At 38.2% G+C, this 26,327-nt stretch overlaps 1 protein-coding gene across 1 annotated transcript in view; it reads left to right on the plus strand.

Annotated features, from left to right (window-relative positions):
* LRRC4C (leucine rich repeat containing 4C) overlaps positions 1-26,327 on the plus strand; it is a 1,324,260-nt gene that overhangs the window by 747,214 nt on the left and 550,719 nt on the right. The gene's annotated exons all lie outside the window — the stretch shown is intronic.

Raw genomic sequence — 26,327 nt, forward strand, 5'->3', positions numbered from 1 at the left:
AGCTGCAATTTTTCTGCTGATGGTTTTATAGCATACACATCTTTATAATATTACTTTGCTTTTGAAAAGGAACATTGTTATTATGCTTCAAGAAGTGGGAAAAAAAATGATCAAAGATTCTGGGAAGTCCACTTTTTTAGGTAAAGTTACCATAAACGTAACCACATAAAAAGATGGTATTCACTTTGGTCCAAAGCAGATTTCAGAAACATATCCCTTAGGTGTTCTGCATTTGTAGGAGGACATGGTAAGAGAAGGAGGCCTACATGTAGCCTCAGGGATTTGCAGTATTAGGTCACTCACACACCTTCCCCGACAAGGGAGGGTAATTTTGCCTTTTCTATCAAGTTACAAATTTTCTTGGTGGGTAAGCGGACGCTGCAGCTTAAGAAGAAACCACTTGTCTAGTGGAGATGACAATGAACTCCAGATTTCACTTCTAAATTTAGCATAATCTCTACTCCCTCTACTCCTTAGATGCACAATATGCCCTCTGTGGTTTTTAAGTAGCTATCATTTTTTTTCCTTCTTGGAAAAAAGGTGCCCCGGGCGATGGGTGGCTTGGGGGCTCATTGGTAATGAAAATAAAGAGCTCCAGGAAAATATTGTAATTAACAAAAGTTAAAACTATCCTCAAAGGAATTAAATCTCCTAGTGTTAATAAGAATATGATGCAGTTGGTTGGTAAAGGTCAGAGGTATACTATTAATGTAAGAGAAAGAGATTTCAGATCCACTGTTTCTATAATTAATTCAATATTAAGTGAGTGTGTCATAAAAAGAGATGTTAAATTCTGTATCATAGTCAAATGGAAAGGTGAGTTTAGCCAGCAGAGGTTTAGATTGAACATCAATATTTATAAAGCAAAAAAAAAAAAAGTGACAGATGACATCTCCTCCTCAAATTGCCAAGTTGCACAGCCCAGGCAGAACATGAAATGTGAGGTCCCAATCTGAAGTCATTAGAAAAGGTATTGGGAATTGGAGGAAAACTGATTGAAACATCACAAAGGGTCTTGTTTATAGAAAAGCACAAGAGCACTGATTGAAGCTCAATCTTTTTTCTCAAAGCAGCTACAACAGAACACGCTAAGGACAGGACTTGGAATAGGGACCTGGGCTTGATTTAGGGAGAGAGAGGCAATCCAGGGGAAGAGAAAGAAAATCAGTGACACCAAGCTTTTCCTTTGAAACACCAGTTATGTAAGGGTTCCCAAACCCAGCTCTATGGTCCTGAAATTTAAAAGAAGGGAAAAATGATCTCCATAATTCTTCAGCTTTTATGATAACCACTATTTTGGGGGGGAGTTGAGAAATTAAATTAGAGAGAAGAGTTCTAAAAAAAAAAAAATAAGACTGCAATATATTTGCTCCCTCCTTGTTTTGATTTATTGTTGATTTAATAAAAGAAAAACACTTTACCCAAGTTTCACAGGCTGCTTTGTTAATTCCGAAAAACTCATTCAAGCCCAGTAGATGCTGCATGGATTTTAGGAATTCTGTATGGGTAATGATAAGGAGAAAAGGAGAAGGGGCCATTCATTCACTCATTCATTCATTTTTTTCAACAATATAATAAATTGGCTTTAAGAAAATCTGGAAGAAAGTGGTTTGACCCATTTGAAAAGAGGGCCACCCAGAAGGGAAACCTATTCAGGATTTATATGTGCCTTCAAAAACCCAACAACTGTAGGGCCTTAAACCAGAAGTACAGAGGTTAGCACAACAAACAGGGGATCAAAAGTGGGGGGTGTGCCCTTGTAAGTTACCATTGATGCTCTGTCTGATCCTGTCTTTCTTAAAGAGAAACACCAAATATTGATTCTTCCAGTCCCACGGTTTCTACCACCTTTCTGTATAGTATCTTGGCTTTGGGACAAATATAAATTAGAAGTGAATAGAGGGAGGAAAATTTCTCTAGTTTCTATTCCATTGGGTCATTATTTTTTAAAGATATGTAAGATCCAACTGTGATTTATAGCTGAGAGTTCTGCAAGGCTTCTTTTCTCCTCTCCTTACCCACATTTTCCTCCCTCATTATAGATTAATGATAGTGGTGAGCAATGGAGTTTTTCTCAGGTATCAGGATAGGAAATAGTAGAAAACGTGAGGGTTTTGTCCAGCAGAAGTTGGAATAGGTGAGAAAGTTCCACCTTTAGAGATGAAGAAAGAGAATATTAAGATTTGCTTTTCCTGCCACAAACTTCGTTTGTAGCCACTATTTTTATGCAGATAATTTAAAAAGTTTCTGTATCTGTTTCTCTTCATGTCTCTTTCTTTCATTCTTTCTCCCCATCCACAAAAGACAAAAAAAAAAAAAAAAAAGTCACCTCATATTGATCAAGGACGCATTGGTCACATTGAATTGGTAAATTGCCAAAAATAGATCCAGGTACCTGTGTGTATGGTGAAAGAGGGGGTGAAGGTATTGAAGACAACTGTTTATGTGTTTTAAAAATTTGTGTCTGAAGCCACAGCAAATATCATGCATGCTTTACTTTATAAGAACATGGGAAGTTAATGCAGCAAACTTTGGATGCCAAATGTTGTCTATAAATCACATTTCTAAGTAGAAAGCACCTTAGGTTTCAGATCAGTGTCATGAGAAGCATTGGGGAATCTTTTAAAAATTAATATATCTCAAAAAAATAATATATCTCAACTTCATCTCTCAAAATTCTGATTTACCCATTCACTCAAGTTTGTGGTCAAACCCGTGTATTTGAAAAAAGTACCTGGGTTATGGGTGGCACCTGTGGCTCAAAGGAGTGGGGCGCCAGCCCCATATGATGGAGGTGGCAGGTTCAAACCCAGCCCCGGCCAAAAACTGCCAAAAAAAAAAAAGGACCTGGGTTATTGTGATGCCCACTCAGAATTGAGAATCATTGATTACACAAAATTTCATGTATGGATGAGTGCTTCAGTTAACTCTGCAAACAAATTACCCAAACTTAGGTGCCTAACATAACCTACATTTATTATCTCATAGTCTTGGGAATCTGGCCATGGCTTACCTGGTTTCTCTGTACAGTTAACCCTGGTTAAAATTATTCCAAGATATTTTATTTATTTCTTATAATATTTTTTATTATTGATTCAGGTTAACTGAAGGTACAGAGAATTAGGTTACAATGTTTTACATTTTTTAGGTAAAGTCCCTCTTGTATTTGCATCTCACCTCCAAGAGGTATGCCATACACCCTAACATTGTGCCCATTAAGTGGGAGTACCCCTCTCTTCCTCCATCCCACCCTCTCCCCACTCCATCATTCCCCCACTCCCCACCTTGAATCAATTTGAGATTTTCTCTTATGTGGGCACGTATTAGATCATCTACTGGCTTCATATTAGAATTGAATTTTTGTTTTCTTTCTAAAAAGATTGTCATCTTGATTTTGTTTTCAGATAGTGGTATATAGAAATGCTAATTATTATACATTGATTTTGTTTCCTACAACTTTAGGAAATTTATTAAATTAAAGACATTTTGACAAAGAATTTAAATTTTTACAGATATAAGATCGTGTCGTCAGGAAACATCTTTTCTGATTTGCATGCCTTTGTTTTCTTTTTGCTGCCTGTTTGCTCTGGCTAGAACTTCCAATACTGTGTTGAATAGAGTGGTAAAAGTGGGAGATCTTGCCTGGTTCCAGTTCTTAGAGGAAATATTTTTATTTATTTATTTTATTAAATCATAGTTGTGTACATTAGTGCAATCAAGGGGTACAATGTGCTGGTTTGATATACAATCTGAAATATTTTCATCAAACTGTTTAATAAAACCTTCATGGCATTTTCTTACTTATTGTATGTAGACATTTGTATTTTGCATTTAGTAAGTTTCACCTATACCCATTCTAAGATGCACCATAGGTATGATCCCAGCAATTGCCCTCCCTCTACCCCACTTCTCCCTTCCCTCCACTCCCTTGGCCCTTTCCCCATATTCTTGTGCTATTGTTGGGTTATAGCCTTCATGTGAAAGCTATAAATTAGCTTCATAGTAGGGCTGAGTACATTGGATACTTCTTCTTCCATTCCTGAGATACTTTGCTAAGAAGAATATGTTCCAGCTCCATCCATGTAAACATGAAAGAGGTAAAGTCTCCATCTTTCTTTAAGGCTGCATAATATGCCATGGTATACATGTACCACAATTTGCTAGTCCATTTGTGGGTCGATGGGCACTTGGGCTTCTTCCATGACTTAGCAATTGTGAACTGGGCTGCAATAAACATTTTGGTATAGATGTCTTTGTTATATTGTGATTTTTGGTCTTCTGGGTACAAACCTAGTAAAGGAATTATAGGATCGAATGGCATGTCTATTTTTAGATCTCTAAGTATTCTCCAAACATCCTTCCAGAAGGAACGTATTAGTGTGCATTCTCACCAGCAGTGTAGAAGTGTGCCCTTTTCTCCACATCCATGCCAACATCTCTGGTTTTGGGATTTTTGTGATATGGGCTAATCTTACTGGAGTTAGGTGATATCTCAAAGTAGTTTGGATTTGCATTTCTCTGATGATTAAGGATGATGAGCATTTTTTTATGTGTCTGTAGGCTGTGCACCTGTCTTCTTTGGAGAAGTTTCTCTTCAAATCCCTTGCCCAGCCTGCGATGGGATCCCTTGTTCTTTTCTTGCTAATACATTTGAATTCTCTGTGGATACTGGTTATTAAACATGTATCAGAGGTATAACCTGCAAATATTTTCTCCCATTCTGAGGGCTGTCTGCTTGCTTTACTTACTATGTTCTTGGCTGTGCAGAAGCTTTTTAGTTTGATTAGGTCCGAGTAGTGTATTTTTGATACTGCTTCAATTGCCTGGGAGTCCTCCTCATAAAATATTCACCCAGGCCAATTCCTTCAAGGGTTTTCCCTGCACTTTCTTCAAGTATTTTTATAGTTTCATGTCTTAAGTTTAAATCTTTAATCCAGTGAGAGTCTGTCTTAGTTAATGGTGAAAAGTGTAGGTCCAGTTTCAATCTTCTACAGGTCGCCAGCCAGTTCACCCAGCACCATTTGTTAAATAGGGAATCTTTTCCCCACTGAATGTTTTTAATTGGCTTTTCAAAGATCAAATAACAGTAAGTAGCTGGATTCATCTCTTGGTTCTCTATTATGTTCCAGACATCTGCCTCTCTGTTTTTGTGCCAGTACCATGCTGTTTTGATCACTCTCAATTTATAGTAGTCTCAGGTCTGGTAATGTGATTTCTCCTGCTTTGTTTTTATTTCTGAGTAATATCTTGGCTATTTGAGTTTTTTTCTGATTCCATATAAAATGAAGTATTATTTTTTCAAGATCTTTAAAATATGACAATGGAGCTTTAGTAGGAATTGCATTAAAATTATATATTGCTTTGGGTAGTACAGACATTTTAACAATGTTGATTCTTCCCAGCCGTGAGCATGGTATGTTTTTCCATTTGTTAACATCTTCAGCTATTTCTTTCATTAAAGGTTCATAGTTCTCTTTATAGAGATCTTTCACGTCCTTTGTTAGGTAAACTCCCAAATATTTCATCTTCTTTGGCACTACTGTGAAAGGAATAGAGTCCTTGACTGTTTTTTCGGCTTGGTTATTGTTGGTATATATAAAGACTACAGAATTATGGGTGTTGATTTTGTAGCCTGAGACATTGCTATTTTCCTTGATCACTTCTGGTAGTTGTGTAGTAGAATCCCTGGTGTTTTCCAGATATACGACCATATCATCTGCAAAGAGCAAAAGTTTGATCTCTTTTGACCCTATGTGGATACCCTTCATCGCCTTTTCTTCCCTAATTGCAATGGCTAAAACTTCCATGACAATGTTGAAGAGCAATGGAGACAATGGGCAACCTTGCCTAGTACCTGATCTAAGTGGAAATGATTTCAATTTAACTCCATTCAGTACAATATTGGCTGTGGATTTGCTATAGATAGCCTCTGTCGGTTTAAGAAATGTCCCTTCTATACCAATTTTCCTAAGTTTTCTGATCATGAAGGGATGCTGAATATTATCAAAAGCTTTTTCTGTATCAATTGAGAGAATCATATGGTCTTTATTTTTTAGTTTGTTTATGTGCTGAATTACATTTATAGATTTATGTATATTGAACCACACTTGAGAGCCTGGGATAAATCCCACTCGGTCATGGTGTATAATTTTTTTGCTGTGTTGTTGGATTCTGTTTGTTAGGATTTTATTGAATATTTTTACGTCAATATTTATTAGTGATATTTGTCTATAATTTTCTTTTCTTCTTGGGTCTTTCCCTGGTTTAGGGATCAAGGTGATGTTTGCTTCATAGAATATGTTGGGTATATTCCTTCTTTTTTGATATTTTGGAAGAGGTTTAGTAATATAAGCACTAGTTCTTCTTTAAAGGTTTGGTAGAATTCTGACGTGAAGCCATCTGGTCCCGGGCTTTTCATTTTAGGGAGATTTTGTATAGTTGATGCTATTTCAGAACTTGATATAGGCCTGTTCAACATTTCCACTTCATTCTGGCTAAGTCTTGGTAGGTGGTGTACTTCCAGATATTTGTCAATTTCTTTCAGATTTTCATTTTTCTGAGAGTAGAGTTTCTTGTAGTATTCGTTAAGGATTTTTTGAATTTGTGAGGGGTCTGTTGTTATTTCAACATTACCATTTCTGATTGAAGAAATTAGGGATTTTACTTTTCTTCCTTGTTAGGTTGGCCAAAGGTTTATCTATTTTATTCATCTTTTCAAACAACGAACTTTTGGATTTATTGATCTGTTGTATAATTCTTTTGTTTTCAATTTCATTGAATTCTGCTCTGATTTTTGTTATTTCTTTTCTTCTGTTGGGTTTGGGGTTGGAATGTTCTTCCTTCTCCAGTTGCTTGAGATGTCCCATTAAGTTATTAACTTCCTCTTTTTCTGTTTTCTTGAGGAAGGCTTGCAGTGCTATAAATTTCCCTCTTAGGACTGCTTTTGTAGTATCCCAGAGGTTCTGATAATTCACATCTTCATTTTTGTTTGTTTCCAATGATTTGGTGATTTCCTTCTTACTCTCGTCTATAACCCATCTGTCCTTCACTATAAGGTTGTTTAACTTCCATGTTTTTGTACGAGTATGCAGCTTCCTATTGTTATTGAGTTCAACTTTTATTTCATGATGGTCTGAGAAGATGCAAGGAATAATTTCTATTTTTTTAAATTTGCTGAGGTTAGATTTATGGCCTAGGATGTGGTCGATTTTGGAGTATGATCTGTGGGCTGATGAGAAGAATGTGTATTCAGTTTTGTTGGGGTGAAATGTTCTGTACATGTCTATTAGATCCAGATGTTGAATGGTTAAGTTTAAATCTAAAATTTTTTTGCTTAGCTTCTTTTTGGAGGATCTATCTAGCACTGCTAGAGGAGTGTTCAAATCTCCAACTACTATGGAACTGGAGGCAATCAAGTTGCTCATGTCTGTTAGAGTGTCTCTTATAAATTGAGGTGCATTCTGGTTGAGTGCATAAATATTAATAATTGAAATCTCATCATATTGAGTATTACCTTTAACAAATATGAAGTGTTGATCCTTATCCTTCTTTATTTTGGTTGTTTTAAAGCCTATTATGTCTGCAAATAGGAGTGCAATGCCTGCTTTTTTCTGCTTTCCATTTGCCTTGAGTATAGATGACCATCCCTTCACCTTGAGTCTATATTTGTCTTTCAATGTAAGATGAGATTCCTGTATGCAGCAGATATCTGGCTTGAGTTTTTGTATCCAGTCAGCCTACCAGTGCCTCTTTAGAGGATAATTTAAACCATTCACATTAATTGAAAATATTGATAAGCCTTTTGAGAGTCTGGTGGACATTTTTAATCATTTTGCAACTGGGGAAGTTGGAATTTGATCAAAATTTACTGGGTGGGTTTACTTTTGTGGTGGAGGGTTACGCTGGTCTTTATGAGGGATTGGTCTGAGAATATCCTGGAGAGCTGGTTTAGTTATTGCAAATTTCTTCAACATGTTAATGTCATTGAAGTATTTAATTTCTCCATCATAAATGAAACTCCGTTTAGCTGGGTACAGGATCCTGGGTTGAAAGTTATTTTGTTTTAGGAAATTAAAAGTCAATGACCATCCTCTTCTAGCTTGAAAGGTTCAGCAGAGAGATCTTCAGTTATTCTAATATTCTTCCCCTTGTAAATGTTGGTTTTCTTTCATCTGGCTGCTTTCAGAATTTTCTCCTTCATATTAACATTAGTGAAATTAATTATGATGTGTCCGGAGGATGTCTCATTTGGGTTGAGTCGTGCTGGTGTTCTGAAACTGTCTGCTTTCTGAATTTCAGAATCTCTTGGCATGTCTGGAAAGTTCTCCTTCATAATCTCATGGAGAAGAGGCTCTGTGCCTTGTGAAGCCACTTCGTCACTTTCAGGGATCCCTATAAGATGAATATTAGTTTTCTTCGAATTATCCCAGAGTTCTCTAAGAGAGTGATCGGTTTTTGCCCTCCATTTCTCTTCCTCTTTGAGAGTTTGGGAGCATTCAAAAGCTTTGTCTTCAATGTAGGAAATCCTTTCTTCTGCTTGCTCCATTCTGTTACTGAGGTATTCTACTGTGTTTCTCAGATCTTTGAGGGCTACAACTTCTTATCTCACTGTGTCAAAATCTTTGGTCATTTGGTCTTTGAATTCTTTGATTTCTTGAGACATCTTTTGGATTACTGCTTGGAATTCTAATTTGATCTTATTTGCTACCCAGATTCTGAATTCGATTTCTGACATCTCAGCTATTTGTTTGTGCATGGGATCTTGTGCTGTGTCTGCTTTGTTGTTCCTTAGGGGAGTTGATCTACTCTGATTATTCGTATTGCCAGAGTTTTTCTGTTGATTTCACCTCATGATTGTTTTTCCCCCCATTGCCTCTGGCTGTCCTCACAGTTGGGGAGGTATCTCTCTATGATTAGTCTCCAGTGGGATCACTCTATTGTTGCTGGATCTTTGTAGGGAGTGACCCTGTGTAGTTCCTCTGGAGCTGCAACCAGCCAGGGAGTTTTGGTTGTGGAAGCAGCTCAGATCCAGCAACAGGGCGGGGGGTGGTGCACACGGTTCTGGAAGTGCCTGGCACCCAGTGACTTTGGCACAGAGAGCCCAAGGCTCCAGTAGTCTCTGGCCAGGAAAAGGGCTCTGTGCAGAGGCAGGGAGGGCTCTGGAGGACACACGGCTACCAGAGTTCCTGGCCAGATAAGCAGGCTGGTGTGGAGGCAGGAGAGAACATGTGGGGTTGCGGATCTCCCGCAGTTCCTGGTCAGGGCGTGCAGAGGCCTGGTGGGTGCGGTTCACTGGTTTGGGGTTGCGGCATGCAGCTCTTTCAGAGGTCCGGGTGGGAGTCCTTCATGGTTGCGGCACAGCTCTTATGGAGGTCCGGGTGGGAGCCGTGGTCTCAGTGGAGCTCTTACGGAGGTCCAGGCGGTGCAGATCTTACATAGGTCCATGCGGGTGCCAATCGTTCAGCTTATTTTTTTAAAAACTCTTTCATCCTATCTGATCTGTGAACAGCCACTGCACTGCAGCCTGGGCAACATAGCGAGACTCCATGGATGGTCCACGGATTCCTTCTTACAATCATGGAGACCAAGAACCTACTGAAGAGTGAAATTCCGGCATCACTAGGATTATAGGTGTGAGCCACGGCGCCTGGCCAAAGGGCCTACAATTATTAATCAGCCTTGAAGACTGCAAAGTCACGTTTGTCCAAGAAACTCATATTCATCCCCTGATATCCACTCAAAATGCCACATCCTCAGAGGAGAACTTGGTGAACCCAGGGCCATAGAGTGGTCATAATCGACAAGGTGGGACCAACTCAGCAACTCAATATCTAGAGGACAATTTAAACCATTAACATTAGTTGAGAATATTGATAAGCCTTTTGAAAGTCTGGTAGACATTTTTAATCCTTTTGCAACTGTGGAAGTTGGAATTTGATCAAAAGTTTCTGGATGAGTTTACTTTCATGGTGTAGGATTACGCTGGTCATTATGGAGGATAGATCTGAGAATACCCTGAAGAGCTTGTTTGGTTATGGCAAATTTCTTCAACACGTGAATGTCATTAAAGTGTTTAATTTCTCCATCATAAATGAAACTCAGTTTAGCTGGATAAAGTATCCTGGGCTGAAAGCTATTTTGTTTTAGGAGATTAAAAGTCGATGACCATCTTATTCTAGCTTGAAAGGTTTCAGCAGAGAGATCTGCAGTTATTCTAAATTCTTCCCCTTGTACGTTATGGTTTTCTTTCGTCTGGCTGCTTTCAGAATTTTCTCTTTCATATTTACTTTAGTGAATTCATTATGATGTGTCTGGGGGATGTCTTATTTGGGTTGAGTTGTGCTGGAGTTCTGAAACTGCTATCTGAATTTCAGAATCTCTTGGCATGTCTGGAAAGTTCTCTTTCATAACCTCATGAAGAAGAGACTCTGCCTTGTGAAACCATTTTGTCACTTTCAGGGATCCCTATAAGTCGAATATTGGTTTCCTGGAATTATCCCAGAGCTCTCTGAGAGAGTGATCTGTTTTTGCCCTCCATTTCACTTCCTCTGTGAAAGTTTGGGAGTGTTCAAAAGCTTTGTCTTCAATGTCAGAAATCCTTTCTTCTGCTTGTTCCATTCTGTTACTGAAGGATTCTATTGCATTTCCCAGATCTTTGAGGGCTGCAACTTATTGTCTCAATGTGTCAAAATCTTTGGTTATTTGGTCTTTGAATTCGTTGAATTCTTGAGATACCTTTTGGATTACTGCTTGGAATTTTAATTTGATCTTATTTGCTATCCAGATTCTGAATTCGATTTCTGACATCTCAGCCATTTGTTTAAACATGGGATCTTATGCTGTGTCTGCCCCATTGATCCTTGGGGGGAGTTGATCTACTCTGATTATTCATATTGCCAAAGTTTTTCTGTTGATTCCACCCCATTATTGTTTTTCACCATTGCCTCTGACCATCTTCAGAATTGGGAAGGTGTCTCTCCAAGATTAGTCCCCAGCGGGATCACTCTATTGTTGCTGGATCTTTGTAGGGAGTGACCCTGTGTAGCTCCTCTGGGAGCCCCAGCCAGGGAGTTCTGGATGTGGGAGCACCTCTGGATATGTGGCACACCCGGATCCAGCAACAGCGATGCGGGTTGTGTACATGGCTGTGGGAGTCCCTGGCGCCAGTGACTTTGGCACAGAGACCCCAAGGCTCCAGCCATCTCTGGCCAGGAAGAGGGCTCCACACAGAGGCAGGGAGGGCTCCAGAGGGAGGGTGCGGGTCACATGGCTACCAGACTTCCTGGCCAGACAGGTGGGCCAATGCGGAGGCAGTGAGGGTACAGGATGGAAGACATGGGTTGCTCAGCTCCTGGAATTCCTGGCTGGGGTGGGCAGAGAGGCCCAGTGGGCATAGGCAGAGGAAATACTTTAAACTTTCCCCTATTCCAGCAGTTCTCAACCTGTGGTTTGCAACCCACAGGAACTATATTAAAGGGTCCCAGCATTAGGAAAGTTGAGAGCCACTGAATAGGGTCTGTTCAGTATAATATTGGTTATGGGGTTGTCTTATAGAGGTACTTACCTTGGTAAGCTATGTACTTATGCTAATACCTAGTCCACCGTTCAAAGCAATTTTGGAACTCTTTTCCTGGAATGGCTGTCAGAGCTGCTATCCTAAGAGACCTGACAACTAAGTTCACAAACTCGTTCTAGAAAAAGTGCTATATACCTCATTTCTGAATATCACTATGGTCACCAGATAGCCGAGGGGAGTGCTACAAAAGCGATTGTAGTGACATTCAGCAATGAGATATGTAGCACTTTTTCTAGGATAAGTTCAAGAACTCTATTTCCGACCTCATATATAACTTTTCATATTGTATGTTATGTTCCTTCTATGCCTAGCTAGCTTTTGGTTTTTATCATAGAAGGACAATGAATTTTACCAAATGTTTAATGTTTTTGATGCATCTGTTAGGATAATTATATGGAGTTTGTCCTTAATTCTGTTTATGTAACTAATCATATTTATTCAGTTGTGTATGTTAAACCATCCTTGCATCCTGGTTTTAAAACGTACTTGTTCATAGCTTAGTATCTTTTTTTGATGTTCTGGTATTTTGTTGAGGATGTTTATATATATGTTCTTCAGGAATGTTGGGTTTTATTTTCCTCTTTGCTGTTCTTGTGTGCTTGTATGGTTTTGGTATCAGAGTAATACAGATCTCATAGAAAGAGTTAAGGAGAATTTCCTACTCCTCAATTTTTTGGGAACAGTTTCAGTTGGAGGAACACGTATTTTCTTCTTTGTACAATTTGGCTGTGAATACCATCTGGTTCTGGGAGTCTCTTGGTTGGGAATTTTTTTGTATTATTGATTCAATATTGATAGTCGTTATTGGTCTGTTCAGGTTTTCTATTTCTTCCTGGTTGAATCTTGGGAGGTTATGTTTCCAGGAATTTATCTATTTCCTTTAGATTTTGTAGTTTGTGAGTGTATATCTTGTTCATCATAACCTCTGCTGATCTTTTTTAATTCTATGATATCACTTGCAATGTCTCCTTTTCCATTTTTGATTTTATTTATTTGGGTCTTCCATCTTTTTCTTTGTGAGTCTACCTAGGCATTTATCAATTTTGTTTGTCTTTTCTGAGAAGCAGTGTTTTGTTTCATTTATCTTTTTTACTTATCTATTTTTTTCTGATCTGATCTTTATTATTTTCTTATGCTAATTTTGCATTTCATATGTTCTTGCTTTTCTAATTTCTTTTACATATATATATTTAAGTATTAAGGTCACATAATAGTCAAATATATGCATAGGGTATAGTTGATGTTTTAATATAGGCATACAAGGTGAGCTAATTGAATCAGGGTAATTGGGGGTATCTACTACTTCAGGCATTTAACATTTTTTTGTGTTAGGAACATTGCAATTCCACTCTTTTAGTTATTTTAAATGTAGCCTAACTTTTTTGTTGATTATAGTCACTTTGTTGTATTATCAAATATTGTTCATTCCATCTAATTGTCTAACTATATTTTTGCACCCATTAACCACCCCCACTTTATTCTCTCTCCCTACTACTTTTCCCAGCCTTTGATGGCCATCATTCTGCCATCTGATTTCATGTGATCAAGTGTTTTTAATATTTATCTCCCAAGTATGAGTGAAAAGATGTGAGATTGGTAACTCTGTGCTTAGTTTATTTCACTTAACAATGATCTCTAGTTCCATCCGTGTTGTTGCAAATGGCAGTTCATTCTTTTTTGTGGCTATATGACATTGTTTTGTTGAGATACATGTACCTCAATTTTCTTATCCAGTCATCCACTGATGGATGCTTAGGTTAATTCTGAAACTTGGCTATTAAATGTGGGGATACAGACATCTTTTGGACATTCTCAATTCCTCGTAAGATTACTGGGTAGTTTTATCCAACAATAGTATTTTGAGGAACCACTGTGCTGTTTTCCATAGTGGTTGCACAAATTTCCACTCCACTGACAGTATCTGAGCGTTCCTCTTTCTCCATATCCTTGCCAGCCTTCATGTCTTTTTGATAAAAGTCATGTTAACCGGAGGGTGATTCTTTCCCTGGATTACCAGGCAAGGTCTGTAAATCTGTTCCCTCCTTCTGTGTGCTGGGCTGCTGGAGTTGGGTGAGGAATTATGTGAGAGCTTTCTTGTGGCCTCCAGTGTTAGGTTACACTTGAAGCCAGGTTCATTCAGAGCCAGTAGGAACTGTTGCCTGTCTCCCACTGATGTTTATTCAAAGCCTGGGGTTCCTATAGTCAGCAGATGGTGAATTCTGCCAGGACTGGTCCTTTAGCATGTTTTCTTCAGGCTGAGGATAGATCCCAAAATACTATGAAGGAATAAGGCCTAGACTCAGGGACTTCAGGACTCTGGATAATACTTTCTTTTTTCATGGCTGAACCTGTACCCAAGTTGCAAGCAAATTTCTCTGGCTCTATGCTTTCCTTTCCCCAAGTGAAAGAACACTCTTCTGAGCTAAGCTGCCTGTTATTCAAGGAAGGGTGATTCAGGCACTGACTTGTCAGCAGCTGTTTGTACCTCACTGGTCCATGTCCATCCCTCCTAAGGTCACCTGCTCCAAACCAGCACAGCTGTATATCCAAGAATTACAGCCTTTGTGGTCCAACTGACTTATAAATTTATAAATTTCAGGTCCTATGCTGATTTTTGTCAGCCTATGTTAGAGCTAGCCAGAACTTACGTTTGGGGGAAGATTTCCCTCTGGCCAGGCTGGCCAAAATGCTCTCTTTGTGGGTACCAGTAGAATTCTGCCCTCCCTGTGTCAGGAAGACCCTGAGTTTCAATGCAAAAGCCTTATAATTGCTTCAGTTCCCCTTTCTCAGCTACACAGGTTTTCTCTCCAGTCGCTGTGCTGGCAAGGCACTGCCAGGTGAGAGAGGAGGGGTGTTGGAGGTGAAGAAAGATTGTCTTGTTTGCCTTTTCAGTGCCCCTTTCCTTGACATAACATCATAAGCAGGTAGTATGATAATGCACTGGAGTGTTGGTTCTTCTTAAGATGATACCTTAAGTGGATAGTTATTGAATTAGGTGTGCCTGTGAAGGGGCCTTTGTTGAAAGTTTCCATTTGGCCATCTTGACTGCTTCTACCTTTTACAATTTCAAAGTATATCATTAGAATACTAATTTGTAATCCCCCCCACCTTTTTTTTGGATGTAGAGACTTAATGCTATAAACTTCAGTGCTTATTCTATATTCCACAAGTTTTGTTTCTATTTTCATTTCTTTCAGATTTTTGTTGTTGTTGTTGTTGTTGTTATCTTAGCTTCTTCTTTAATCCAGTGGGCATTCAGGAGCATGCGGTTTCATTTACATGCATTTACATAGTTTCTGAAGTTCCTCTTGGTATGGATTTCTAAGTTTATTCCACTCTGGTCTGAGAAGTTACTTGATATGATTTTGATATTTTTAAATTTGTTAGGACTTGTTTTGTGGCCTAACACATAATCTATCTTGAAGAATATATTATGTGCTAATGGGAAAAAAATGTGCATTCCACAGTTGTGAGGTAAAATGTTCTGTAACTATACATTAGGTCCATTTAATCTAAAGTTCAATTTAAGTCCATTTTTTTTTCTTTTTTGGTGATTTTCCATGTAAATTATATATCTAGTCCTTTGAGTGGGCTGTTGAAAACCCCACTATTATCACATCATTTTCTCTCTCTCTCTTTAGGTCTAGTGATATTTGTTTTATGAACGCTCCAGTGTTGAGTGCATATATTTAGAATTACTATATCTTCTGATTGATCTTTTTATTACTATATAATGGCTTCTTTCTTTCTTGTGTTTTTTTTTTTTTTTTTTTTTTTTTACTGTTTTCTCTGATATAAGTGTAGCTATTCTTGATCACTTTTGGTTTTGTTTGCATAGAATATCTTTTCCCATTATTTTTATTTCAGTCCATATTTATAGGTAAGGTGAATTTCTTTTAAAAAGTGTATAGTTGAATCATACTTTTAAAATATAGTCAGTCAATCTGTATATTTTAAGTGGAGTGTGTAATACATTTAAATTCAAGCTTAATATTGATATGTGAAATTTTGTTCTGATCCTATTAATTGTTTTCTAGCTGTCTTGTAAATTCTTTCTTTCTTTTCCTCTATTTGTCTTTAAGGTTTGGTGGAATTCTTTCCTTATATCATTTGATCCATTTTTCTTTCTCTTTTGTGTGGTTGCCTTACCAGGGTTTTTATACTTTTGTATATTTTCTTGATGGTGAATAACATGCTTTCTGTCCCACAGTTAGGAAACCCTTGTGTAGAGCTGGTCTAGTGGTGATGAATATCTTCAGCTCTTGAAGACTTTATTTCTTCTTCATTTATGAAGGTTAATATTGTCAGATGTAGAATTCTTGACTGGCAGTTTTTAATCCTTTCTTTCTACGCTTCAATTATGTCATCCCTGTTCTATTCTTATCTATGAGGTTTCTACTGAAGAATCTATTGTTAGACTGATGGGCTAATGTTAGAAATTGTTCCTTCCTTGTAACTCTAGGTGATCTGATTATAAGACGCCCTGGCCAAGTCATTTCTGCACTGTGCTCCTTGAGGGAGTTATGTCACTGCTTTTTCATGTTTCCTTTGTCATATATTGATTACTGTGCATCTGGAGTAATAGGTACTTCTTATTTTTGAATTACTTTGGTTGGGTGGGGATTTTCCTGAAGATGTAACTGTGATGTAGGATTCATGGAGCCCTGTGACTTTGCTTCCGAGCATATGCAATAGTGAGGATTTTGTGTGATTTCATTGGCTCTATATAGCATTAGTGATATCTGTGGTTTCCCCAATGTGTTAGAGTGCAGTTATTAGTGGAGGCTATGTTGAAGTTGTGCTGGGGACTGGAATCCTAGGCGACATTGTTGCTAGGTTTAAATGGTACCTGTCACAGGCTAACTGTGTCTACCCTCTGCTTTGGGCCAGTGTGTGGTGGCACTGTGTTGGCAATCATAGGCAATCCAATTGTGATGCTTCTGGGTGGTTTTCTCCACTATCAGTTGTAGCAGAGGTATGCCAGGAAAGGGAATGGGCTCTTGAGCTTCTGGGCAGCCGTTGTGTTATGGAGGACGGTAGCAGCAGTAGGGGTGTGGTGCTTTTGTGATTCCCAAGTGCTGTGTGCTTATGTTGGGAGTCATTGCAATGGGCTGTGGGCCTGCCTCCAGGCCAGTGCTAGAACTTTTAGGTAGAAGCCAGCTGTGATAGTGGTAGCTGTTCCTGGCTTTGGTCTCCTGGAGAAGTAATCTTAGTTGGTGGACTGAGTTGTACAAGCCTTGAGCCCTGAATGCCACAATGTGTCCTGGAGTGTGGGGCAAAGCCAGTTGGGGGTGGACTGGGCAAGCTGGCACTCATGCCTGCTAATGGTGAGCACATGTGCCCACTGTGATGGAGGCAAGGTGATTCTAAACACCTTTCATAATGTTTGGGTGACTGTGGCCACCCTGAGCTCTTGCTGTGGGGACCCTGGGCCAGTCCCAACAGCCTTGGGCAGTGTGTGGTGTATTTGCATCCCTCTTGTATCCTAGTCCTAAGGAGGCTTCCTCCCCCTCCAAGCTATGGAAGCTGACCCAGCTGTTCACTCAGATCCTGAAATTCCTACCCAATCTGCTACTCAGCTGCAGGCCACAGCACCCAAGACTAAGCCTCTGAGGCAAGGCTTGTCCTGCTCAGGTTTCAGGGGTATTGACCACTCCCAGCACTGGCACCTGCAGCCTGTGCTGTAGTTGCTTCCAGTTCTAGTTACAGAAGCCCACCTTCGACTTATGCCCTGACTCCATATGCAGCGGACACAGTTTCCCTAGTGCCCAGGACAGGCACCACACTGGTCACCAGGACCACACATAGTCTGTTAAAACCCAGAATCAAAAATGGAGTCCTACTGTAGCCATGAGACCCATGGCATTTTTCCTCCCTAGAGAAGTTCCTTCCCACAGTCCCCCAGCCTCTCTCCCAGTCAAAATTAGAGTTTGGCTGAGTCAGAGTTCTCTTCTGTGACCTGGATTATAAGAGTTCACAGTGGAAAGTAGACTGCGTGTAATCACTCATTCCCCCTGTATTATACTGGGGATTCCCTTCCAGTTCCAAGCCAGTCTCAGCCATGCAGGCTGCCTGTTTCTCTTGTCCTTCCCATACTCTAGTGTTTCCTTTCGCATTTCTATTTAATTCCTGTATTTCCTCTTGGAGAGTGTGTTCTGAGTGTGATTGTCTACACACGATTCAGTTCTTCTAAGTGCATGAGGCATGCCTGAAATGCCTGTCGACAGCTCTTTTGACAAAGAATATATTTTACATGGCTTATTTGCAGATCTGTTATTACATGTGCAATAACATGAATTGAAGGCATTCCACCAGAGGGCAAGTTATCATTCTTGCCAAATTTGAAAAACAAAACCACTTTTTGTAGTATCACTAAGTTCTTTGGGATTCTTTGTTCTTTGCTTCTTGAGAGTTTAGATCAACTTGTCTATAAAAATCATTGGGCCTGAAGTTTTTCTGAGTTTGTTACTTTACTTGATAAGATCTGCAGGGTGGCGCCTGTGGCTCAGTCGGTAAGGCGCCGGCCCCGTATACCGAGGGTGGCGGGTTCAAACCCGGCCCTGGCTGAACTGCAAACCAAAAAATAGCTGGGCGTTGTGGTGGGCGCCTGTAGTCCCAGCTACTCAGGAGGCTGAGGCAAGAGAATCGCTTCAGCCCAGGAGTTGGAGGTTGCTGTGAGCTGTGTGATGCCAAGGCACTCTACTGAGGGTGATAAAATGAGACTCTGTCTCTACAAAAAAAAAAAAAAAAAGAAAAACATCTGTGGTCCCTTTCTCATAGCTGCTATTTTCTTTAATTTTTACATCCACCACAAATTTTTCTTTCTGATTTGTTTTCACATTCTTTTTTTTTACTCTAACATTTTTTAGTTAAATGCTATATAAAATATGTATTTCAGGTTTAAATTGTCATTGGAACGTAGGCCTGTCCTAGCATTTTTTCACTTTTGAAGTTTACTATATTTACTGACATTCAGTTCTAAGTATTAATAATATCAAGTATAATTATAATTTCTCCTATGTATGCATGGATGATTTAGTTTAGTAAAGTGTTCTATATATATCCAGCAAGTCAAGTCTATTCATTGACTTCAAATGCTCTAAAAAGATTTTGTATCAGGGACCTTTGTATGACCTTTGATCAGACAAAACTATCAAAAGGACTGGAACTACTTTAGTTTTGTTAAAAATCTCTATGATTGGGGAGCGCCTGTAGCTCAAGGAGTAGAGCACCGGCCCCGTATACCAGGGTGTGGCAGGTTCAAGCCTGACCCTGGACAAAAACTGCAAAGAAAAAAAAAAAAAAAGGCCCTATGATCTCCTTACAGTCACAGTTCAAACTATTTTTAATTTTTGCAATCATCTTGATGTTTTAACTTAAGTTACACACTGAGATGTGTTAAGATGTTCCACTGAGATTACAGGATTTTCTTTGTTTTCTGTTATTTCTCTCATTCTAGCTTTATATATTTTGAGACCATGTAACTGCTATTAGGTGCATGCAGATATGGAAATACTCTCCCTTCCATTTGTATAACTGAAGTTAGAGAGTAGTGTAGAGAGCAGTGTTTTTCAAACGTGTGTTTTTATTTCACTTGAACCTATAGTTAAGCCTCCATGACACACTTAAATTATGTTGAATAAAATAAGAGTAAAAAAAATATATACTTACTGTGCTTTGAACTTCTTTCAAAAAGAATTTAATTAATGATCTTTACAAATTTTTGTGGCATATCTAAGATGCTCTCATGGTACCCCAGGGCTGTGTCACAGCACAACAGTTGAAAATCCCTGGTGTAGAGGTTCCCTATGCTATTAGAGCAGTTTGCTGGCCTCTATTAAAATATACATCATTTTGTTTCATTCACCCCAATTACTATAGTTTCTCCTTCATTTCTCACCTTTTGAAGTCCTGTTGCTATTGTCTGTCTCAGATTCACATACATTTCTGCTCTCTATCTTTTTTTAATGGCAAGTGTTTCTATGTTAGTTCAAACTGTCATATGTCCAGTATCAGCTATGCAAAGCATAATTATTTACCTAAATCAAGGGATTACATTCTAACTAAACAAATCTTATCTAAGTAACTCTTACTTGAAACAAAATAAGGCAAAACAGAAGCCCAGTCATTTTCCTATTTCTAGGAGATAGAATTTATTAAATTATTTCAAAACTATACTTCCTTATACTATTACCACTACTACTATTCTATAAGGTCTGTGTTTTAAGGTTGGACATAGATGCATTCACTTGGGGGTCCCTTCTACAAAGTGGAGGGGTAAGAAGAAGTGGGAGATGGGTTTCAGGGAGCCATCTGGTCACCCAAGGCTGCCACTCTTTTTGTCCATTAATTTCAATTCTCATTCAATCTGAGATTTTGAACCTAAACTTGCAGGCCATTATAAAGATGATAGAATAGTTTTATTAATAAATTGTCACCTTTATCTGTAACTTCAAAATATCCATACATTTGCACGTGAGCCTCCATTTCTTGGGTGACTTCAAATGCTAAGATGAGGTTGTATGCAACACATGCTGTCCATCTGTGGGCTTGCCTCCGATGTGAATGCTTCATCATTCCCTTCATCAATCAGCTTTAAATAAATGTCCATGGAATACAGATTCTTTGATAGTTTCTGAGAATGCTCTGGTTAACTTATCTTTGGGGGTTTCGAGTTTTGTGTAACAGGAGGTAGCGGAATTGACACCAACTGTTAAGAATCAAACTCAAGGATTATTATTTCATCTGCATGCGTCCCAAGAGAGTATGCAACACTTAATAGGCATTCAAGAAATTCTGATCGGTTAAGTGAAAAATAATAGCTACCATTCATGGAGCATTTATCATTTATCAGAAGAGTACTTTTTGCTTACTATAGGTTGTCTCATTTAATACTGACAGCACCACTTTCAGTTATATACCATTATTTATTTATTTATTGTTATTTTTATTTTTCTCTTTTCAGTTTTTGGCCAGGGCTGGGTTTGAAACCACCACCTCCACCATATGGGGCCGGCACCCTACTGCTTTTAGCCACAGGCGCCACCCAACATTATCTCCTTTTAAAGAGGAGGAAACGAACTCAGAGAGCACCTCGCTCAAAGTGAGAAAGTCAGCAACTGACTGAACTTGTACTAAATATGGTTTTATGATGCATGCAAATGATTATGATGTTATTTTTCCTCCCAAGGAACTAATGCATGAAAACAAAAAAGCTAAGATCTTCCTTAAAGTCAACCTTGCACTATAAACCTGGCTGAGACTGTTGTTGGGTGTGACATATAATCATATGCTCTGCACAACTAATTTGCTTTTAATTTTTTATTCTTTATTATTAAATCATAGCTGTGTACATTAATGCAATCATGGGGCACCACACATTGGTTTTATAGACCATTTGACATATTTTCATCACACTGGTTAACATAGCCTTCCTGGCATTTTCTTAGTTATTGTGCTAAGACATTTATATTCTACATTTACTAAGTTTCACATGTACCCTTGTAAGATGCACTGCAGGTGTAATCCAACCAATCACCCTCACTCCGCTCATCCTCCCCTCTCCCTTCCCTCCCTTGTCCCCATTTGTTTAGGTTATAACTTAGGTTATAGCTTTCATATGAAAGCCATACATTAGTTTCATAGTAGGGCTGAGCATATTGGATATCTTTTCTTCCATTCTTGAGATACTTTACTACGAAGAATATGTTCCAGCTCCATCCATGTAAACATGAAAGATGTTAAGTCTCCATCTTTCTTTAAGGCTGCATAATATTCCATGGTGTACATATACCACAATTTATTAATCCATTCGTGGATCAATGGGCACTTGGGCTTTTTCCATGACTTAGCAATTATGAACTGGGCTGCAATAAACATTCTGGTACAAATATCTTTGTTATAATGTGATTTTTGGTCTTCTGGGTAATACCTAGTAGAGGAATTATAGGATTCAATGGCAGATCTATTTTTAGATCTCTAAGTGTTTTCCATATATCTTTCCAAAAGGAATGTATTAGTTTGCATTCCCACCAGCAGTGCAAAAGTGTTCCCTTTTCTCCACATCCACGCCAACATCTCTGGTCTTGGGATTTTGTGATGAGACTAGTCTCACTGGAGTTAGATGGTATCTCAAAGTAGTTTTGATTTGCATTTCTCTGATGATTAAAGATGATGAGCATTTTTTCATATGTCTGAAGGCCGTGAGCCTGTCTTCTTCAGAGAAGTTTCTCTTCAAGTCCCTTGCCCAGCCTGCAATGGGATCACTTGTTCTTTTCTTGCTTATACATTTGAGTTCTCTGTGGATTCTGGTTATTAAACCTTTGTCGGAGACATAACCTGCAAATATCTTCTCTCATTCTGAGGGCTGTCTGCTTGCTTTCCTTACTGTGTTCTTGGCTGTGCAGAAGCTTTTTAGTTGGATCAGGTCTCAGTAGTGTATTTTTGAAGCTGCTTCAATATTCCGGGGGTCCTCCTCATAAAATACTCGCCCAGACCGATTTTTTCAAGAGTTTTCCCTGTACTCTCTTCCAGTATTTTTATAGTTTCATGTCTTAAGTTTAAATCTTTAATCCAGTGAGAGTCTATCTTCGTTAATAGTGAAAGGTGTGGATTGAGTTTCAGTCTTCTACAGGTTGCCAGCCAGTTCACCCAGCACCATTTGTTAAATAGGGAATCTTGTCCCCACTGAACATTTTTAATTGGCTTGTCAAAGATCAAATAACAATAAGTAGCTGGGTTCATATCTTGGTTCTCTATTCTATTCCATAAATCTATCTCTCTGTTTTTGTGCCAGTACTGTTTTGATCACTATCAATTTATAGTATAGTCTGAGGTCTGGTAGTGTGATTCCTCTTGCTTTGTTTTTATTTCTGAGTAATGTCTTGGCTATTTGAGTTTTTTTCTGATTACATATAAAACGAAGTATTATTTTTTTCAAGCTCTTTAAAGTATCACAGTGGAGCTTTAATAGGGATTGCATTAAAATTGTGTATTGCTTTGGGTAGTATGGACATTTTAACAATGTTGATTTTTCCCACCATGAACATGGTATGTTTTCCCATTTGTTAACATTTTCAGCTATTTCTTTTCTTAGAGTTTCATAGTTCTCTTTATAAAGATCTTTCATGTCCTTTTTTAGATAAACTCCCAAATATTACATCTTCTTTGACACTACTGTGAATGGAATAGGGTCCTTAACTGTTTTTTCAGATTGATATTGTTTTTATATATAAAGGCTACTGATTTATGAATGTTGATTTTGTAACCTGAGACGTTGCTGTATTCCATGATCACTTCTAAGAGTTTTGTAGTAGAATCCGTGGTGTTTTCCAGATATACATCATATCATCTGTGAAGACCAAAGTTTGATCTCTTCTGACCCTATATAGATACCCTTGATTGCCTTTTCTTCCCTAATTGCGATGGCTAAAACTTTCATTACAATGTTAAAGAGCAGTATAGACAATGGACTGCTTTGTCTGGTTTCTGATCTGAATGGAAATTATTTCAGTTTAACTCCATTCAATACAATATTGGCTGTGGGTTTGCTGTAGATGGCCTCTATCAGTTTAAGAAATGTCCCTCTATACCAATTTTCCTAAGTGTTCTGATCATGAAGGGATGCTGGGTATTATCAAAAGCTTTGTCTGCATCAATTGAGAAAATCATATGGTCTTTGTTTTTTAATTTGTGTATGTGCTGAATTATACTTATAGATTTATGTATATTGAACCAGCCTTGAGATCCTGGTTTAAAACCAACTTGGTCATGATGTGTAATTTGTTTGATGTGTTGCTTGGTTCTGTTTGTTAGGATCTTGTTGAATATTTTTGCATCTATATTCATTAGTGATATTGATCTATGATTTTCTTTTCTTGTTGGGTCTTTTCCTGGTTTGGGGATCAGGGTGATGTTTGCTTCATAGAACGTGTTGGGTAGTCTTCCTTCTTTTTCTATATTTTGGAATAGGTTGAGTAATATAGGTACCAGTTGTTCTTTAAAGGTTTGATAGAATTCTGACGTGAAGCCATCTGGTCCTGGACTTTTCTTTTCAGGGATATTTTGTATGGTTGAGGCTGTTTCAGAACTTGATATAGGCCTATTCAACATTTCCACTTGATTCTGGCTAAGTCTTGGAAGGTGACATGCTTCCAAGTATTGGTCAATTTCCTTCAGATTTTCATATTTCTGAGAATAAAGTTTCTTGTAATATTCATTAAGGATTTTTTGAATTTCTGAGGACTCTGATGTTATTTCATCTTTGTCATTTCTGATTGATGAAATGAGAGATTTTACTCTTTTTTTCCTGGTTAGGTTAGCCAAGGGTTTATCTATTTTATTGACCTTTTCAAAAAAACCAACATTTGATTTATTGATCTGTTGTATAATCCTTTTGTTTTCAATTTCATTTAATTCTGCTCTAATTTTGGTTATTTCTTTTCTTTTACTGGGTTTGGGGTTGAAATGTTCTTCCTTTTCCAGTTGCTTGAGATGTCCCATTAAGTTGTTAACTTACTCTCTTTCCGTTCTCTTGAGGAAGGCTTGTAGTGCTATAAATTTCCCTCTTAGGACTGCCTTTGTGGTATCCCAGAGGTTCTGATAATTTGTGTCTTCACTTTCATTTTGTTCCATAATTTTGGCAATTTCCTTCTTAATCTCATCTCTGACCCAGCTATCATGCAGCATAAAGTTATTTAACTTCTATGTTTTTGTATGAGTGTGCAGACTCCTGTTGTTACTGAGTTCAACTTTTATTCCATGGTGGTCCGAGAAGATGCAAGGAATAATTTCTATTTCTTTAAATTTACTGGGGTTAGACTTGTGACCTAAGATTGATTGATTTTGGAGTGTGTTCTGTGGGCTCATGAGAAGTATGTGTATTCAGTTATGTTGGGACGAAATGTTCTGTAGATGTCTGCTAAATCCAAATGTTGGATGGTTAGGTTTAAATCTAAAATTTCTTTGCTCAGCTTCTTCTTGAAGGATCTATCCAGCACTGCCAAAGGAGTGTTAAAATCTCTGACTATTATGAAGCTGGAGGTAATCAAATTGCTCATGTCTGTTAGAGTTTCTCTTCTAAATTGAGGTGCTTTCTGGTTGGGTGCATAAATATTCATAATTGAAATCTCATTAGATTGAGTATTACCCTTAACAGATATGAAGTGACCATTCTTATCCTTTCTTACTTTTGTTGGTTTTAAGCCTATTGTATCTACAAATAGAATTGCAACACCTGCTTTTTTCTGATTACCATTTGCCTGAAATATGGACAACCATCCTTTCACCCTGAGTCTGTATTTATCTTTTAAGGTAAGATGTGATTCTTGTATGCAGCAAATCTGGCCTGAGTTTTTATATTCAGTCAGCCAATCCGTGCCTCTTTAGAGGATAGTTTAAGCTATTCACATTAATGGAGATTATACATAAGTTTGGTAAAATTTTGGGTATCAAGTTTTTTGAAAGTCCAATGGACATTTTTAATCCTATTGCCAACTATGGAAGTTGGAGTTTGATCGAAAGTTTCCAAGTGAGTTTACTTTTGTGGTAGAAGATTGGGCTGGTCATTATGGAGGATAGGTCTGAGAATATCCCGAAGAGCCAGTTTGTTTATGGCAAATTTCTTCAACATGTGAATGTCATTAAAGTATTAATTTCTCCATCATAAATGAAACTCAGTTTATCTGGATACAGGATCTGGGGTTGAAAATTATTTTGTTTTAGGAGATTAAAAGTCGATGACCACCCTCTTCTGGCTTGAAAAGTTTCAGCAGAGAAATCTGCAGTTATTCTAATATTCTTCCCTTTGTAGGTCATAGTTTTCTTACATCTGGCTACTTTCAGAATTTTTCTCCTTCGTATTAACCTTAGTGAAGTTAATATGATTTGCTTGGGGGATGTCTTATTCTGGTTGAGTTGAGCTGGTGTTCTGAAACTGTCTGCTATCTGAATTTCAGAATCTCTTGGCATGTCTGGAAAATTCTCTTTCATAATTTTATGGAGAAAGGCCTCTGTGCCCTGCAAAGCTACTTCATCGCTTTCAGAGATTCCAATGAGGCAGATATTAACCTTCTTCGAATTATCCCAGAGCTCTCTGAGAGAATGATCTGTTTTTGCTCTCCATTTCTCTTCCTCTTTGAAAGTTTGGGAGCTTTGTCTTCCGTGTCAGAAATCCTTTCTTCTTCTTTCTCCACTCTGTTACTGAGGGATTCTACTGTATTTTTCAGATCTTTGAGTGCTGCAAATTCTTGCTTCAATGTGTCAAAATCTTTGGTGGTTTTGTCTTTATATTCATTGAATTCTTGAGACAACTTTTGAATTTCTCCTCGAATTTCTAATTCCAACTTTTGAATTGCTCTTTGAATTTCTAATTGCGAATTTTCCTCCATTCTATTAATCTTGTTTGCGATCCAAATTCTGAATTGTATTTCTGACATCTCGGCTATCTGTTTATGAATGGGATCTTCAGTTACATCTGCCATATCTTTCCTTGGTGGGGTTGATCTACTCTGGTTATTTATGTTACCAGAGTTTTTCCGCTGATTTCTCCCTGTGATTATTTTACACTGTTTGACTTTTTCTCTGGAGCTTTGCCAAAGACCCGTACCATGCTATGGCCTGAGAAATGGGGGATCTGTTTGGTGTGGTTGGGCTAAGTGGCTCTGTCTTATTTTCAGCTGGTCTCTATCCAATCCTAGTCAAACACTTCCTCTGAGTTAAAGTCTCAGCTGTGGAGAAATATCAGAAGTTAAGT

Source organism: Nycticebus coucang, chromosome 14 (genome assembly GCF_027406575.1).
Source record: "Nycticebus coucang isolate mNycCou1 chromosome 14, mNycCou1.pri, whole genome shotgun sequence".
In the NCBI taxonomy this organism is placed as follows: Eukaryota; Metazoa; Chordata; class Mammalia; order Primates; family Lorisidae; genus Nycticebus; species Nycticebus coucang.